The sequence below is a fragment of the Hirundo rustica genome, chromosome 5, assembly GCF_015227805.2.
Source record: "Hirundo rustica isolate bHirRus1 chromosome 5, bHirRus1.pri.v3, whole genome shotgun sequence".
Lineage (NCBI taxonomy): Eukaryota > Metazoa > Chordata > Aves > Passeriformes > Hirundinidae > Hirundo > Hirundo rustica.
Genome location: NC_053454.1, coordinates 40,740,421 through 40,758,096, shown reverse-complemented (window position 1 = coordinate 40,758,096; position 17,676 = coordinate 40,740,421). Strand labels below are relative to the sequence as shown.

Sequence of the window (17,676 nt, the reverse complement as noted above, 5' to 3'; positions counted from 1 at the left end):
TTCTTTCCATCTCCTGCCATTCTATCTATAACCTCGATCCCTGTCACTGTGCAAAGATACACATGCTGTGGAATGAGGTTTAGCATTTTATGATGATACATGATGTTTATGACTATACATGAAGTATATGATCTATTTGATAAACATCAGACTTCATCTAAAAAATGGCATATACAATTTTTCAAACACCTCTTCAAGATTACTGCAGGTTTATAAATACGCCAGCTGTTTTTACATAAAAGCTGTCCCAGGTTCCTTCTGAGACAGACAGTCTGACAAACCAACAGTTGTGACCAAAAAGTCAGCAGCCAGTCCAGGCTCTTGCTCCCTGCTCAAGTTGCCCACTGGCCCAGCAGCACTTCAGGGCAAAGAAATGGTGCACTGTGCTACCAGGAGCACGAGCTGCCGAGGGGAAGTGCTGCAGCACTCTGTGAGACTGCAGCTGCCTAAGAACCAATGGCTTTATGCCCATGTACACTGCATTGCTCTAGCCCAGCTGGGACAGGAGAGTCCTATAAAATCATAACTGAGCTAGGACAGAATCTCCCCAAGAAATCATTAATCACAGCGGTTTGCCAATTCAGCACTGGTTCTAAATTACAGACTAAGACTTGGCCAAAGGCATCCTTCAGCTCTCCTTTGTCCTCACCTCTGCCTCGCCTAAATGGAGCCTCAACTCCCTGGTCCCTACTGACAAGCTGATCTTGTCCAAACTTATATATTAGCAAAACTTTTGGTGAGAGACAAGCTTTTTGTCTTCTGTGCTGCTGGACATTTTGCCACTTAATACAAAGGGACAGCACAGCCTCGAGTCTAACACTGAACACTCCAAGGTGTAGTGTATGGAGATGAGAAGAAATCATTCATCCCAGGAAGAGATTCATCATCAGTGTCACTAAAAATGATCCCCAGCCTGAGTCTAGACTGAAAAAAAAACTGTTCTAGACCTGGATCAATGAAGTAAATTTCAAGTTGATCTCAACTCTTTAGTTTTCCAGTAATGCCTGAAAAATAGGCACATCCTAAGAAGTGTCACAGTTAAAGCAGGATCCTAAGTGTTGTCTCCTGGAAGCTGGGAGAGGTCATGGTCTAAGGACAGTGAAAAACATGGAACGTGTATGTAAGCTGGATCGGAAGTGACCTATGGAATTCGGAGAAGGGCAGATGACAACAATTTGGGGCTTTTGAGGGGGCAGGGTGGGGAGGTTTTCCAAGCAATCATAATTTTACATCCTACCATGGCTACGGTGGGGTATTTCATCATTGTCATCAACAAAGCACAGGAGATTTTTAAAGAAAGCTGTGAGTTGGGCTGCCGTGTAATTGAGGACATGACCAACCCTGTTAGCTCTGGCTCACCTGAACTGCTCTTACCTGGGGCAGATTGTTTGATGGGGAGATGAATTAAATGCCCCCAGACCTCCTCCTTGTGTCTGGTTCCTCATGTCTGAGATGAAGTTTTCGCAGGCTGCTTACAGTGCATTGTTTGAGAGCGCTTCATTCTTTAAAACAGGAAATGTGGAATGTAGAAGATCAAAAGACTTCAAAAGCCATTTCCATTGCCAAAGTTGTCGCATTTAAACTCAAGTTCATTCTCTAGATTAAATATTCAAATCTGACAGTCTGAGAAGATGCTCACACCTTCAAGAGGATTGATGATTTCTAAGGGACAGAAGGATTCAGACTATGGCTGCATATATCAGTGTGGTAAACTGAGCAGCGCTGCTCTTCCTAAACTGGAGTTTTATTTTGAGCTCCTCAGCTTGAAATGCATTTCTAGCAGTACCACAGCTTTACAGATACACAAAGATTATAAAACTTGTTTTCTTTACCCTGATATACAAAAAATCTGAGTACTACATTCCCCTCTTTTTTCAAACTGCCATTTTTTTAAAGTTTCCTGATACATTTCAGAGCTGATTTCAAATATTCACATTATAGTTTAGAATAAGGAAGAACTCAAAAGCTGCATAGTAGATAGGGCTCAAAAATATCCCTTCAGTCAGTTTGCTGCTTTTTGTCTGCTTTGGTGTTCCTCCTGTCAGTTCTCAGTAGACAAAAGTGAATGTTTCAATTAACTAACATCCACATTTTCCCAAATAAACAAGTTTTATAGAAAAATTTTTCTGTTGGTATTTCTATTGCCCACTTAGCACACACTTTAGGCATGTGCTGGATGCTCTTTACCATTCTGCTGACTACTGCAACAATTCAAATACTACAATTTCATGCAAAACAACACAGTAACATGATGTTCCTTGTGTCCGTCCTTCAGTCTCACGGTTTTAGATTGCAAACCCACAAACTGGTATGTATGGATTTACCTGCTTATGGGCGGTCATTTCAGAGCAGAACCAGCTCTTGAGGCCTCACTGTTTATCACTGTTGGCCATATGGCACAACAGGGACAACCTGGGGCAGAGGAGCAACAAGGAGGAGGAATGCTTTGTGTGAGATACCACTAAACGTGTTCATCTTGTAAATGGGGTATGGCTTCACTAAGCCCATAAGTCTCCAATTTGATTTGAAAAATTCAAGACTTCATCCTAAATTTAAAAAGGCTCAAACTACATATTCATTTCTATATATACACATTCTCATCTTGGAATACTTAGAGCTTTACATATTTTTAAAAAGACTTGACAACTACATAATTTTTCTGTTTTCCTCTATTTACGCCTCTTATTTTCTCTTTTCTTTGACACTCACACTTCAATTTCCTTATGTTTCCTTTCCGCCTTTGTCCTGTTCCCTATGTTTTTCTGTTCATGTTTTACCATTCATGTCCCTATATTTCAGACTTTTTATCTTCCTCATCTTTCTCCATTTGTGAACATCTCTGCTTTGAACTGTCAGAGCCAGCTCTCCTCTCTTTCCCGATTCCAAGATCTGAGTTGGCGAGCTGGAGTCTTTTTCACACCCCCCTGTGCATACAAGATATACAGTAGATGCATAAGCCAGATGAGAAGCAAATATAGAGCACTCAGAAAAATTCAATTATTTTTCTGCATCTAATGTTCGTCTCTCCATGGTGCACAAATAACTCAAATGGTCCAACAGCAGTAGGATCACGCCCTCTTAAGCACGGACTCGTCTACCACCAATTTCACAAATAGCTGAGCAACAAGAATTGTCTCTTTCAATACTCATCAAGAATTCCTTCTTCTGCTTTCTGACAAAATATAATATGTTATTTAAAAATTATGTTTTCTTGCTCCTAAGGAAATCTAGCGTGGAAAGGTAATGTTGAAAATACTCCTCATTATGAAACAGAGGTAATACCTGATTTTCTAAATCTGTGCAGTATTTGGAAGTTACTTTTGTTAACGAACTTTTAGAAGATTCAGAGCTCTGGACAGAAACTGTTCATCCTGACTGATGCCCATTTTATAAATCTTTGTATAATAAATAAGAATTTCAGGCTGCAAATGAACCTATATTCCAAATTCAACAACGGTGGCGGATATTCCTTCCGGTGCTACCAACACAGCACAGCTGGGATGGCACGGGCTGTCAAGGGATGTTAGGAATAATACAGAAACCGTGTCTAAAACAATCTAGTGCACACTGCTCACTAATTCTTAATATGCACTGACAGCGTAAGCAATAAAAGCTCCAGAGCCAGTGTAGGATGTGACTGTGCACCAAGAACACTATCCTGGTGCTGGTGAGATTTTACTGTTCTAGTGACACAATATATCCCACTGGAAAAAAACCCAGACATCCAGCACTTATCTAAGCTCAACTCGTCTTCTGCATTGTCTTAATCCAACATAACTCAAAAGGATAAGCAACTATTAAGAAGGACACAGTGTCCAGACCAACAAAGTCATAAGGATAAGATATCCTCATCTTTGCAGAACAACAACCAGCAAAACCAGCACACAAAACCCACACAACAGCAACAAGCCAAATTAACAAAACTCAAACCCAAATCCCTGAATCTTTTATCTGCTTGTTTCATTTCATCTTAAATACTGTTAACAATTGCAGGCAACGTCTCCCTGTAAATGTACTCCCACTCAATACACAGCCCAAACTGGGCATACCATACTCACAGATTGTATGGCTGCATTTACTCAGTGAGAAAGATAATAACGATGTGCTACACAGGGCGCTTTTTTTTTTTTTTTTTGCTTGTTCTATCCAAGCATTTTTCTCTTGCTTGTTGTTTTATGAACAGAGCAGAACAGCAACCACTGTACTTTCCCCATGGTTTGAACCAGGCTGACAATAGATGAATGTTCCTGCTCATCCTTTCCAGGCTGAAGGATCATTGGATCAGAAAAAATAAGTTAGAATTAGACAGAGGTTCAAAGTTCAAAAAGCAGGACACGTGACAAGCATTGTATCTTGAATGCCTGAGGTGCAGAAGCCTTTCCCACTGACAACCAGATGAGTACCTTGTACAGCTAATGGGAGCCACCACGTAGCAGACAAAGGCAGCTAAACCCGAGACGAAAGGGTGCAGAAACTCTCCCACAGACATAATGAGTGCACCAAAGAAGAAAAAAACCCCAAAACCTTGTGTCTAATATCAGCATATTCTGACTTGCTCCTGGAAAATCCAAAAATCCACATAACACCCCCATTAAGCAATCTGATTTATCAGACAGCACGAGGCAGACAAAATTCCTCTGACAGGAAGACAAGAGTTCTTTTAATCTTTGACTTTCCAGACAAATTATCTCTAATTAGTACCTGAGTCCAGCTATTTATGCACACAAACCAGAGCTTAAATTTTCTGCATCACAGAAGCACCCTGTTCCCAAACACCTGGCCAGCAGGAGCACACGCAGATGTCCCTCCAGCCACCAACCTTTCCCTCCAGGGTGGCCACACACCCAACAGACGCTCTATAAGAGGATCTTCGTCTCTCTCTCTCTCTCCATGGCTGTTAGCTAAAAATTCAGGATATTGCCCATAAAGATTCTTCTTCCTATCACTTTGGCTTTTGGTAAAAGCAATAAAGGTGAAACAAAAGACACTGCTTCACAGGCAATGAGTAGCTGTGTGATAAAGAGGAAGAAATTACCCTACTCATAAAATAAATGAAGTGACAGTAGTAATATCTCATGCTAAACCAAAATTTACCTTGCCTACATTTTAGGACATTTCTCCTGTACTCAATAAGAGGCTGGAGACAACAGACTCTGAAATTCATGCAGTATATTTTCCTTTCCAGGAGGGATGGCTATTTCAACCTGCTCTTCTTACAAAATGTGGAAAACCTAATTTCAGTATAACCCTTGTCTCTCTGTCAGCTCAGGATGTAAATTTCGCACTGCTTTTGGAAAGCAATGTGGTTTTCTGAGAGCCATTCCTGTTTGGAAGCCTGTGGGATGTGGCGCATCCTCTGACGTCTGTGTTTGGTAGCAAGAGCATCCCACTGCCTGGGTTTCATCTCACATCTTCTTAGGCACTTTCCAGCATCCCAATGTGCATTGAACAGTGAGCAATTGAGAGTTCAAGCAAATAATGTGGAGGAATGGATAATAAGCCCCTAGGAATGCATCCAGCTACAGTTATACTCCATGAAGGTTAGAGGCCCAATTCTTCCTCATTTAAATCTGATGTTGAAGGAATTCACAGTGCTTTATCCAAGCTACTAATTTGCAATTTTACTGCAAACAATTTACAATCAAATGAAGTGAAAGCTAGAAGCAAAGAGTACATTAATGACCTAATTTTCCTTTTGCATTTCTCTTCATTTCATCTTTCAGTGAAGACCAATCTTAAAAAATTGGATAATTGGCCAGTAAATAAATACATTTTTTTTCATTTAATTAATACTGCATAAAAGCTGAACTATTGGTATGAACTGCAGCATTGTTTTCTGCTGAGGACAGTCCTGTACGACCAACCTCCGGCAACAGAAACGGAGAAGACGACTTTATTTTTCAGACTGAAAATTCATACTCTAACAAAGTAGTACAAAAATGCATCACAGTGTCTGAATAAAAAACCTGGTGTTCTGGGCTAGATATATGCAATTTGTAAATTATACAGCCATGTGCATGCTAAGATGCTTCTTAAAAACACAGTAACTATTCTGTCAAAAACATAGCAGGAATGTCAAAGCAGCTTTTGTAATACACCACTAGAGCTTTCTCTACACCAGGTGCAGCTAAATCAGTGAATTATTTTCTTAGGTTTGGAGGCAGTCTAAAGGCATTGGTCAAGCACCAAACCTCAGCCTGGAGGAAGGAGCTAGGGAAAGTGGTTGTTTCACAGCACAGTGGTCACTCTGAGCTTTGCTCCTACGAGAGACTCTGTGCTGCCCTGTGGAACTGGCTCTAGTGGTGAGCTGATCTGCTGAGGCAGTGGAGAACTCACATTTTTAGAAATGTTAATTTCTAAAATTAATCTCCAGTTAATTTTCTGGAGGTTTAGGGAGCTGAGTTGGCTCAAGAGGGTCAGTTTGCTGCCAGCACAGGGGAAGCAAGTGGCCAGGAGCAAGGCAGGTCTGCCTCTCCCAGCATTCTGATGCAATGTTAAAACCTCAGGAGACCCTGAGTTAGGCTGGTATCTCAAAAGGTGTCAGGGGAAGCAGAGATGCTGCACTCACCTCAACTCCTGCCATTCCCACACCTCCAGTCTCACTTATTCCCATGCTCACCCAACACCCAGACTCCATTCAGACGGTTATACCCCTCTGTTAACAGCAATCAGTCAGGTCAGCTTATGAGCTCTGACCAGCTTAACCATCCCAGCAAACATCTAGGATGTAACACTGGACCAGACTGGACTGCTTTCCTTAGAGAAGTGATCAGATGTTTTGCCCCAACTTAGTTGTCTATGTCTAGGCAATTAGCACACACTGAACTACGTGCTGCTGGTAGGGAAAGAAAGAAAACTCCTGGAGGAAATAGAGAGACCTATGCTCAAGACACCATAGGCTGTGCACCCTCAGCACCACCTTCTGCAGAGGACACAAATCAAGCACCCATAAACTAAACTTTCAAATCCATCTCTGCACTCAGCCTTGCTCAATTCCATGATACTCCATGGAAAAGCAGAGGGCTGCTGGAGGAGCAGAAACCCCACATGATGCTCATAAGGTGTTCAACATCTGCAGTGAACCCCACTTGTTTCACCTCCAGCTGTAGCTGCACCGTGCTGCTCATTATGAGCCTGAAGGAAATGCACAGCGAGAACCTGCAGTTACAGAACTTGATCCCAGCATGGAGGAACAAGTTTGAGCTTTGCTTAAGATGTGAAATTGAAAGACATGGAGACACATAATTGGGCAGAAATCTAGGCCTGGCCTGAGTAAGGTAGATCAATATGCCATCAAGGAGAGAAATGCAGCATGGTAAAAGGAAGTTTGGATTGCAGAACACACCCTGTCCAATGGCTTGAAATCAAAATGCTTTCTTTTTTTAGCTAAGCAAACACAGCACGAAGCATTTGACAAAAACCCAAGGTGCAACAAGCACTTCCCATATGCATCCTCCTAGCCTGACAAAAGAGGCAGTGAGAACCTGTGCAGCTGAATTAAGCATTAGTACCCAGAAAGAAAACAGTTTTATCCCAGGTAACTGGAGCAGGACATTAAACAGTACACCAGGGAACAAGGAACAGACATGACTTTCAACATCCAGATACCTGTCAAATAGGCCAAATTATTTTCAGGACTGAATCATAAAATGGTTTGGGTTGGAAAGGACCCTTAAATTTCATCTAGTCCAACCCCCTGTGACAGGCAGAGGCATCTTTCACTACATCAGGTTGCTCAAAGCTCTATCCAGTCTGACTTTGAACGTTTCCAACAAAGTTACATCCACAACTTCACTGAGTAGCCCATTTCAGTGTCTGACCACTCTCATCATAAAGAATTTCTTCTTTATGTCAAATCTAATTCTACTCTTTTTTAGTTTAAAACCATTGCTCCTTGTCTTGGCACTACAAGCCTTGGCAAAAAGGCTCTCTCAATCTTTCTTGTAAGTCCCCTTTATATTTTATCTCACTACTGTTCTTACTGGAAAATGCCTTGAGGAATAGGCTATGGAAACACAGACTGGTGAAATAACCCAAAATGCCTTAGAGTAAAGCAAATCCCACACTGGGACCTCGGGAAGACAGCAGTCTCAGCTACAGATATAAAGAAGATACAACTTGAAAACCATAAGGGAATGTATGAGATAGCTATTAAGAAAAGGGACATATTGTATTGCGCGGGATCGCTCACCCTTGCACAGAGCCAGCCAAGTGAACAGCAGCCGCAACAAAGGTGAGCAGTGCTCCTGCAGTTACAAAGGGTGCGTGAGCTGCCGTGGAGCCGAGGCCTGTGCCCTCCCAAGGGGGAGCACTCAGGGAGGCAGCAACGCTGATCATTAGCTCTCACCACAAAGCACTTGGCAAAGACGAGGAGGAAAAGGCAGCTGCAATTTTAAATTAGCTTTTGCACTCTACTACTCATCCTGTAGCTGCTTCATGTTGGTCCAGCCTTCCAGGGCAAGGCAGAGGAGCTGAAAGATGCCAGCTGCCAGTGGCCCCAAGGCTCATTATAGCAGTCACAGGCTACCATACATTTCCTTAGGTACAGAGATTACCCAGATATTCTGCTCTTCCCACCTTCCTTTCCTTGCAATCACCTTTGAATGCAAAACTGTTGACCTGAAAGCTTTCTGCTACCCAATAAACTTTTCAATCATTTCTCTATGCTAATGTGTTCCAAGAGTTTAAATTAGCTAACTTGCATTTTGGCAGCAGAGTAAGGCAGAAAACTTTCAGCGATGACCTGCGAAAGGTATTTGTGAGAGACAAATTTGCCAAGTGCTTTGGCAACAAATTACTAAATGAAAGATTAGGCTGCACAGGCAGAGGCATAAGCAGAAGATGTACATAGAAAAGGATCACTTTCGGACTATGCATTCAGTGCCAATCCCCTTAATGTGGGAAAACAAATAAAAGGATTCACAGGGCAGACAGCCAAAGAGTCCAACAGACCTAAAATGAAGAGGACATAAGAACAGCTTACAAAAAAAATCTACAATTATTTGAAGATGTGAAACTAGAAAATCTGTGGGTTAAAATAAAGAGAAGAATCTAAGCATTTACAGGAAGAAATCAAGAAAAATCAGATTGTTGGGTAAAAGTTGCTTCACAGTAAAATTTAATAGGCAGTGGAATAGTTTCACCCAAGCAAGCAGCTGAAATTTGGAGAACCTTGGCCTTGAAAGCACGTTAAAAAAAAAAAAGAAAAAACCACAAAAACAATACCAAAATAGCAATTTAGATTCAAAACTTGGAAAACATATAAGGCTGTAAATCATTGAGAATAGAAGCATACAAGCTCTTAAAGGCTTCCGCAAGGAAGGAAAGAGAATGGGCCATGGGATAGAAATACGGCCCTAAAGCTTTTCCCACTTGCAGTATGCGATTCCCTTTCCTTTCCCTGCCAAGCTAATATCGGCTTTTTCTACCACGTGTTCCAGTGATGTGCAATTACTCTTTGGGATGCAAACAGCACTTCCGACAAGCTGCTGGCATCTCAGTGGTGATCTCTAATGGAAGTTGTCTGCTTATTCCCATCTCCATTGGGACAGCATCCCATGATGCAACTCCACTGTCAAGTCTGGCCTAGACTGTCCCCCTGAGATACCAGAACCATTCCGCATGTTGAAAAAGTAATTTTAAGAAACATAGAAACATAAGTGCTTTATCCCTGCCAAAGGAATCACCCAGAAACCTTGGGATGTTTCTGTGCTAAATATTATGTAACAGCTACTTGTCTCATTTGAAATCCTCAGCGGTTTAACAAAACAAAAATCCACACCCCCCCTCCCCCAGCCTCCTGATAATTAGAAAATCTTCACTTTCATAGTCTACCAGAAACTGCCACAATGTAGTCTAAAGACCTCTCAGTTGCTTTATTTTTCTCTCCTACAAATGCAAGACTTTTGGTCTTCAAGCAAACTTGATTTCTTTTCTCCTTGCTTCTTACGTAATGGTGTAGTCAGAGCTGTTCCCTTCTGAACCATTATTCTATGTCATTAAGAACAGCTCCGTGCTATTTTTAAGCACCAACATCCTTTAATCCCTTCATTAATTTAAATATATTCTAAAAGACACTTAGCTCTCTACTGGGACTCAAAAAAAACCACTCTAAGAGGAGAGTCCTATACAGGCTTCCCTTTCCAACTGCAAGAGAACTATCATGCTTGTCCCTGCAAGCATACAAACTGGTCCGTTTTTCTGCTGAAAAGCAAAAATACCAACCTTCTCTAGCTCAACCTTCTCTGCAAGACCGAGGGCTGCAAAAGAAAGAGCCCATTTCTCATGACTCATTTTTGGAAAAATCTCACAGCAACATTGTCTAGCAACATTGAAGTCTGCAAGTGCCAGCAAAAAAAGCTGATTTTTTTTTTTAATGGAAATTTGAAAGGGTTTCTGAAAAGTAAAGAAGTGTCACTTACAGAATATAGCCAAAAGTTCTCAGCCAAAGATCTCCAAAGGCTTTAAAGAAATAAAGTATTATAATCCTCATTTTACAGATGAAAAAGAGAAAACATGAGAAGGTAATGCCAGTGTCAAGGTCATCAATTCAACTCAGATTTCCTGAGATTGTTCGCTGAGACAGAGATCCATTCTTTATCTAGATTTATTTAATGTATAATGAAATAGTTGCAGAGAACTTGGCCTTGTTCTGAAAACATAAAAATTAGCTTATAACATTGGTTTTGTCTATGCAAAATCAAGGTTATATACACTGCTTTCCTTATTCTTTACTTAGTTTTGACTGAAGAGTCATTAGAGAGAACAAGTGAGCTTAGTAAAACGAGAATATTACTTAAGGCTTGCACAATATAATTGTACTTTAAATTCTAGGGTGAAAATTTCTGACCTAACTGAAGCTCATACTGATTTTAGTCAGGCAAGATTCTCACCCATAACATGTAGCAAAAGGGAAGAAAGATAACTTTGTAAAGGCACTTTAAAGAAGTACCACATTCAAAGGGGAGAAAAGTTAAGTGAATGAAGTATTTCATGTAAACTCAGTGAGCTCATTTCCCAGATGAGCCAGATATCTGCTGAGCTTGCCTTGAAGGGCAAAAAGCAAAGATGGCTTCACCTCCTAAATGCGGCCTGGGGCACAGTTAGGATGATTTACCTTAAGACAGTTTAAATGCCCTTGCCTTATTCTGACTGAAGATCATGTCTCCTGACAGACAAAGACACTGAGACATTGAGGTTAGGTCTGAACTCAGCCCCAAGTCTCCAGAATAAAATTAAAAAGGCACACCACAAACATCTGAAAAGAACAGCAGTCTCTTCTCATAAAAACTATTAAAGAGCAGGTCTGATAAACCCGCAGTTACTGAGGGGGCAGTAACAGTAATTAAAAAGAATCTATTAATTGGAAAGCTGACATTTTCTTGTACAGTATCTGACACCTACGAACAAATAATTACAAGAAAGCACAAGTAAAAAGCATCAGCCTGATATAAGCAATGACAACAACCTTGTAGATGAGAAAAGTTTCCAAGAAGTCTTCAAGAACTTTTGGAAGACAAAGAGATAGTTAAACTCCGAGGAAAGGCAGACATACAGAGCAGGAAAAGGAGAATACAGAGATTCTGATTTCAATGCACCTAACTGTAATTGCTGGCAAGGATAGAGAACAAGAAGATTTGTGATTCTACTGGCTTGGAGAAGACAGCAAGGGGATCAGTAGCAGTCAATACAAATGACAACAATCCAAACTCCTGTGGCATTATTAGAACCCATCAGTGGTGCCCTGTCCTATGTCATGCAGCCCTTCCATAGGGAACCAAAGGGAATATGAGTAACATAAAGCATGCACATTCTGACTTCAAAAGCTGCATTTGAAGGACAATCACTAGCTCATTGTCTTACTAAAACTCACAGTGATCAGTCATTTCACTAATGCCTTGGGTGATGTAATACACCTGCTGTGTGTACAAACAAGGAAAGTTGAAAAGGGCAAAAACTGATGAAGATCAGATATAGAATCCCAAACAAATCTAAGAAAATGGAAAAGTGGTCTGAAATAAATTGGAGTGCCTCAGTAAAGACAAAAACTAAGCGCTATACTTCACTTGTCAGTGAGCTGAAGGTCACAACAATCAACTGCCCAAATACTGGATGACCAGTCAGGAGACAGAAGACAACCTGGGGGGTTAGAATGGCTCAGAAATCAAATATCAATCAACACTGTTAGACTGTTAGGACAAGAAAATAAACCTCCTAAACATTACAGCATTAAGAGCTAACAAACTTCCCCGAAGCAGTTTGTTCAGTTTAGTATTCTACCTTTTAATATCTCCACCAACTATACACCATTTAGAATTTAGAGGTGAGAAAACAAGGACAAGCAAATGTCTGGATAAAAGACTCTTTGAGCAAATGCTGAAAGAATGAGAGATGCTCTGTCTGAGGAAGAGAGATACTGAGAAATCAGCTAATATATATATATATAACACATATATGAAGTGCTGCTGCAAAGAGGAAGAAGTAACATATCTTCTCTGTTCAGGGATAAAACAAACCACCAGCAAATTTAATATGCTTGCTTAATTTTCATAACAGAAATCCCTCTGAAAAGGTTAGATAAACATTAGTAACAATCTTTGAGGTACAGCTGAACTGCCCTGGAGATAGAGATTAAACACAAACTTGAGGTCCCTATTTTTAAATTATTTTTATGACAAATCCTAGTTTTTAGAACACTGCATATGATTCACTTACTAGGCATATGTGTCATTTACAAATGACTATTTTCAATGTGTTTTCTCTCCCTAGAAAACACAGCAATTTTCTTGACTCTGATTTGTGATATTTCCCCCACAGTTTCTATCTACAGAAGCATTTAATTTAGAACTTTGCACATCAGACATGCACATTTGAACAGTATGCAGTATTCATGACACTATCCTGGCTGAGTGAGGCATGGAGCCAATGATACTCTGAGAGGGTAGGCAAGGGAGAAACAGGAAGGAGCAGAGTCAGCAGTGCTTTTGGAGGGAGGGAAACGTAGGCTGGGAAGAGAAAAATGAAAAGGACCTAGGGCTAGCCAGAAGAGACCAAAGAGTAAAGAATTTCAAAGTTAGGCCAACATTCCAAACTTAAAAGAAAAAGTGACCTGTCCTGTTAAAACTCCCCACTGAACATACTGCTTTTCCTTTCCTTGTTTTTTTATCTGCTCCACTCCTCCCCCACCCTGGGCCAGGATAACTGCAGTACAGAACCATGTTTATACTTGTTCTACTTATTGAACAGGATCTTAAAATTGTGTGAGGTGGAGGCGGGACTGATGATGAGCTGTCAAAGAAACCGGAAACAAGAATTAATCCAGTATGAGCTTCACTGGAAACTGATGTGAGAGCAGCTTTTGAGGGTTTCACTTTTTGCAAGGGCCTGCAAACTGGAACTTCACTGTACACCAACATTTTGTTTAGAAAGTCTTTCCGAACGGTAGATTTCCCATGCCTTCTATTTTCCCAAGAGAAATGTGGGAGAAGACCATGAAAGTATTAAAATTTCCACTCCCTTCTTAGGCACTTGGCAACTCTGCCTTCCAATATACTGCTTCTTATTTAATTACCACTTCAAACAAGGCTGCATTATATCCACAGTCAATGCTTTGTTTTGCTTTCCAACAGGCAGAGCAACATGGTAAAGAAGATTTAAGGCGCATCGCTAACAGCCATAGGAGGAGAATACAATGTCCTCCGCAGAAAGGCGTAGAAGAAACAATGAAAATGTGATACCTTGGTCAAAGAGGGAGAGCAGGGGAATTAGAGAAATTGTTAGCAAGGACAGTGAAAGAAGGAGGGACACATAGAAGTAAAGGGATGTGGAACTTGTCCCTTCAGCATTTATGTCGAACATTGAAGGTGTGTGATCTAAAACAGCCTTCAAATTGATGCTACCATTTTATTCACACGACCACAACACTTGAAATACTGCAGTTACCAAACTGGAAAAACAGAACACAAGGCACTTGCTGTCTTTCCCAACTTTACTTAGTAAGCAGCAGCCACTACCTTATCTGGCTGGCACTTCCCCCCTGTAGTTTTGCTATTGCATCAAGAATACCGCTGTTGCCAGTACTCCACCAAATGTTACCATTACTCCAAAGGAACAGAAAAGGCCTTAGGCAGTTTCTACTGTTTGCCCCACTGCATTAGTAAAATCAGTGGAGGCTTGTTTGGTACATCTCAAGCATCAGCAGGCACGAGGGCCTTCTCTGCACTGCACCGCCCACCACTCTTGCTTCTTCTGAAGCGCTGAATGGATGCACTATGAGTAGACATGAAATCACCCAAGATAAGCAAGAAGAGAGAGAGAACATTTTTTCAAAATTTCTTATACTGAAAAGCGGCAATTTTTGCTTTGATGTCAGAATACATGGATTAGGTTGGGATGGTATTTTTCTGCTTGTTTATATTTGCATCTCTCCAACAGATGGAATGTAGTAGCTGCAGCGTTGGCCAAACTGAGAATTTTCCTAGTTGTAGGCAATAATAATGATCACAAATGGTAAAATGAAGCGAAAGTTCAAATTTAGCTCATCAATGCATGATTTTCTCCTTGCCACAGAAAACTAGGCAGTAACTCCTTCCTGCTTTTGATTCTTTTTGAATGCAGCAAGAGAAATCCACCTATACAAAACTGAGATTTCAGCGTGGGATTTCCAAAAGTCATCTAAAGGACTTCAGAGCATAGCTGGGCAGCAATTCTCATGTTTCTACTACACAAACAATACCAATCCTTAGAACATACCTAGGGAACATTTGTTCCCTAGAGGAATAAAAATTTAAATTATCTGTGTTTCCTACCAAACAGGATTTTCAGGATTTCAAGTAAATCAATGCTGCTAGACTATTCCGTGGCTGAGAAATGTGGGAACTGCAGCACTGAGAAGCTGGGGATTCATGAGGTGTCAGAAGTCAGAAAAGCATAAGTTTCAGCTGCCAACCAGCAGGTGCAGAACCAAAGAAGCTGGGATTTGGAGAAAATGACAAGTTGCCACACTGCCTTTTAAAGGCTAAGCAGGCATGAAACCAGCGCTCATGAGTTCTTTGAAAGTACACCTGGAATTCGTTTGGAGGTTTTTTGGTTGGTTGGGGGTTTTTTGTTTGTTTGCTTTTAAGAAAAATTGAGATTTGAAAATGGATTCTGAATGAAATCTATGATTGTATGTCCCTTAGGTCACTTAGAAAATCTGACTGTCCTGAAATTAATATGAAAGAACACCTGCAGAGAAAGATTAATATAGAAGGGTAAGTTCATCTCCACATTCAACAAAGCTCAATTATACCTAGCAAATTTCTGTAACAATACCTTACAGTATCAGAAGGAATTGCAACCCATTGTCAGCTTTTTGGCCCCAAGACAAGCAAGGAGAATTCAACTTCACATCATGAAGCTTATCTGAACTGCTAGGTACTTAACAGATTGCAACAGTGCAGTACAGGGGTGCTCAGTGCTAACCCTTCCTTATACATAAAAACCTTTTCAAAGGTTTACACAAAGGCTGCAAGGTCTACAGACAATTTATCTCCATTTTTTCTTATTATTAGATAATAATATTGTGATTATCCATAAATGAAGCATAAGATCCAGCCAAGAAACAGGTAATGTCACCTCTGAGGGGCAATAAAATCATGAATACATGGGGGTTGCCTCAAGAGAATTAGAAATCTTTTAAAAATAATTTAAAATATGCTTTACATAGTTTTTAAAATTCTCTTCTTTCTCAGATACAAGACCCCAACAGATGAGAAGCTACATGTCCATGTCAACATTTAGCTGCAAAGCCATCCAAATATTTAAACTGAGATGGAGATCCCTGAAAGACAAAACATCTTGTCAAGGCTTCAAAAATTTTATTAAATTATAGCTTTCTACACCATATGATCTTCATACCTACAACAGAAAATGGTAGGTTAGGTACCAAATTAAACGAGCTGCACAGCCACAAGGCATAGTGCAATAAAGAATCCATTATCTAAATCATTTTATATCTAAGCAAAGGGAAAACGCAAAGACATTTACATTAGTGTCTGATATGAATGTAAACCCTGCATTACTGGTGGGGAAATGATAGCACAGCTGTCCATTCTGTGTGTGACTGTAGTAGTGGGGCACACATTTATCAAACTGTCCCTTCTGTTTAAAAATGTATTAAATATGTGCATGAATTCTGCATTATTAGCTAGCAACAAAGGCAAGAACCTTTCTTCTACTATTTTTTTATTTGCCATCAATGCAAAATTGGGGTCTGAGAAGTTATTACAAATCACATTTTTTCACTGAACTGCTACACAAAGTTTACGTGTTTCTGCTAGAAATATTTATTATTACAGAGTCAATCACACAATGCAATTTAGATGACAACCATACCTAGATTTTCTTTTTCTATCCTTTTTCAAAGCTCTGGGAAAGGAAAAACATGCAAATGCTGACCCGGACATTTTTTAAATGTGGAAAATTTCTGGCTCTAAGGCATTTTCTACAAGATAGAATAAGTTGAAACAAAATGGGCCAAATTTTGCTTACGATATCCCTGTGCACAGTTCAGCTGAAAGAAGTCTGACTGCCTCTCAAACAGACATCTGAGAAATCCATATGCAGCAAACTGAAAACTAAAATGGAAGATGGAGTGAAATCAAAGAATAATCTTCGGTCCATAGTTGGACCATCTGGCAGTAACTTCCCTGATGTCAGCACATTACTAAGCACCTTCACGGATGGTCTCCCAGTGACTCAGAACTACTCATCCTCTGTTCCTTTTTGTTCCTGTTTGTTCCTGAACAGCAATTCCCTACCTAATACCATGGGAAACCAATGTGGCAGTGCTATGAAGAAATTAATGTAATGCAAGGCTCCCCAACACTGCCTTGGTTTATTAGAGAATTCACAGCTTTTTCTTAAAAAGAGAACAGGTCTTGTCCCTAATCTCAATTCAGAAGATGGCATTCTAAGGTTAAGTTCATCATCAAGCAAAGGAGAGGAGAGTTAAAAAAAAAAAAAAATCCCATCAAAGTCATTAAATTAGATTGATATGGGGACTACATTCTGCTGACCACAATTTGTGAATGAATACACAGCTGGAATAATTTAACATCATACTCCTATGTTAATAAAATACTACAAAATGGCTATAACATGTACTGCCATGTCAGGTCACATTCAAGATAGTTGATAAATACTCAAAAACTGTTAAAATGCAAGGGAAAGACAGCCCAATCAAAATGAGAACGGCCCTTTAAGAATATTATTTCTGTGCTTCTCAATTGCTATTACCAACTCAGCTGGTGAGGAGTGAGCTACTAAAGTCATTTTCCTTTCTCGTATAAAATGACAATGGTTGACTTTTTCCTCTCTAATGGAAACCACCATACTATTCATTTTGTTTCCATTCTTATTCCAAGAAGATCTGTTTTTGTAAACAGCCAGTGAAATGCAAACCCATGCATACATTACAAAAGACTAAAGGCTAAGTGAAAACAGAAAAGAATTTTTTACCCACATTGCACATTGTGAGAGAACCGAGCTCTCTCACCTTACCATGATTAGAAGTTTCTTTCAGAAAATAAAGCCAGACAGAAATACACCTTTCATCTTCACAGCTCCATTATAATATACATCATAGAAATAATTGTCTGCTATTGCCTTGTAGCAAGTATTTTTATAATAGTCTAT

The 17,676-nt window shown here is 40.1% G+C and overlaps 1 long non-coding RNA gene across 1 annotated transcript in view; it reads right to left on the bottom strand.

Annotated features, from left to right (window-relative positions):
- Window positions 1–17,676, bottom strand: part of LOC120752800 (uncharacterized) — a 41,937-nt gene that overhangs the window by 9,806 nt on the left and 14,455 nt on the right. The window contains exon 2 of the long non-coding RNA XR_005700816.1: window positions 1,375–1,502. This is a non-coding gene — a long non-coding RNA (uncharacterized LOC120752800). The remainder of the gene's footprint in view (window positions 1–1,374; window positions 1,503–17,676) is intronic.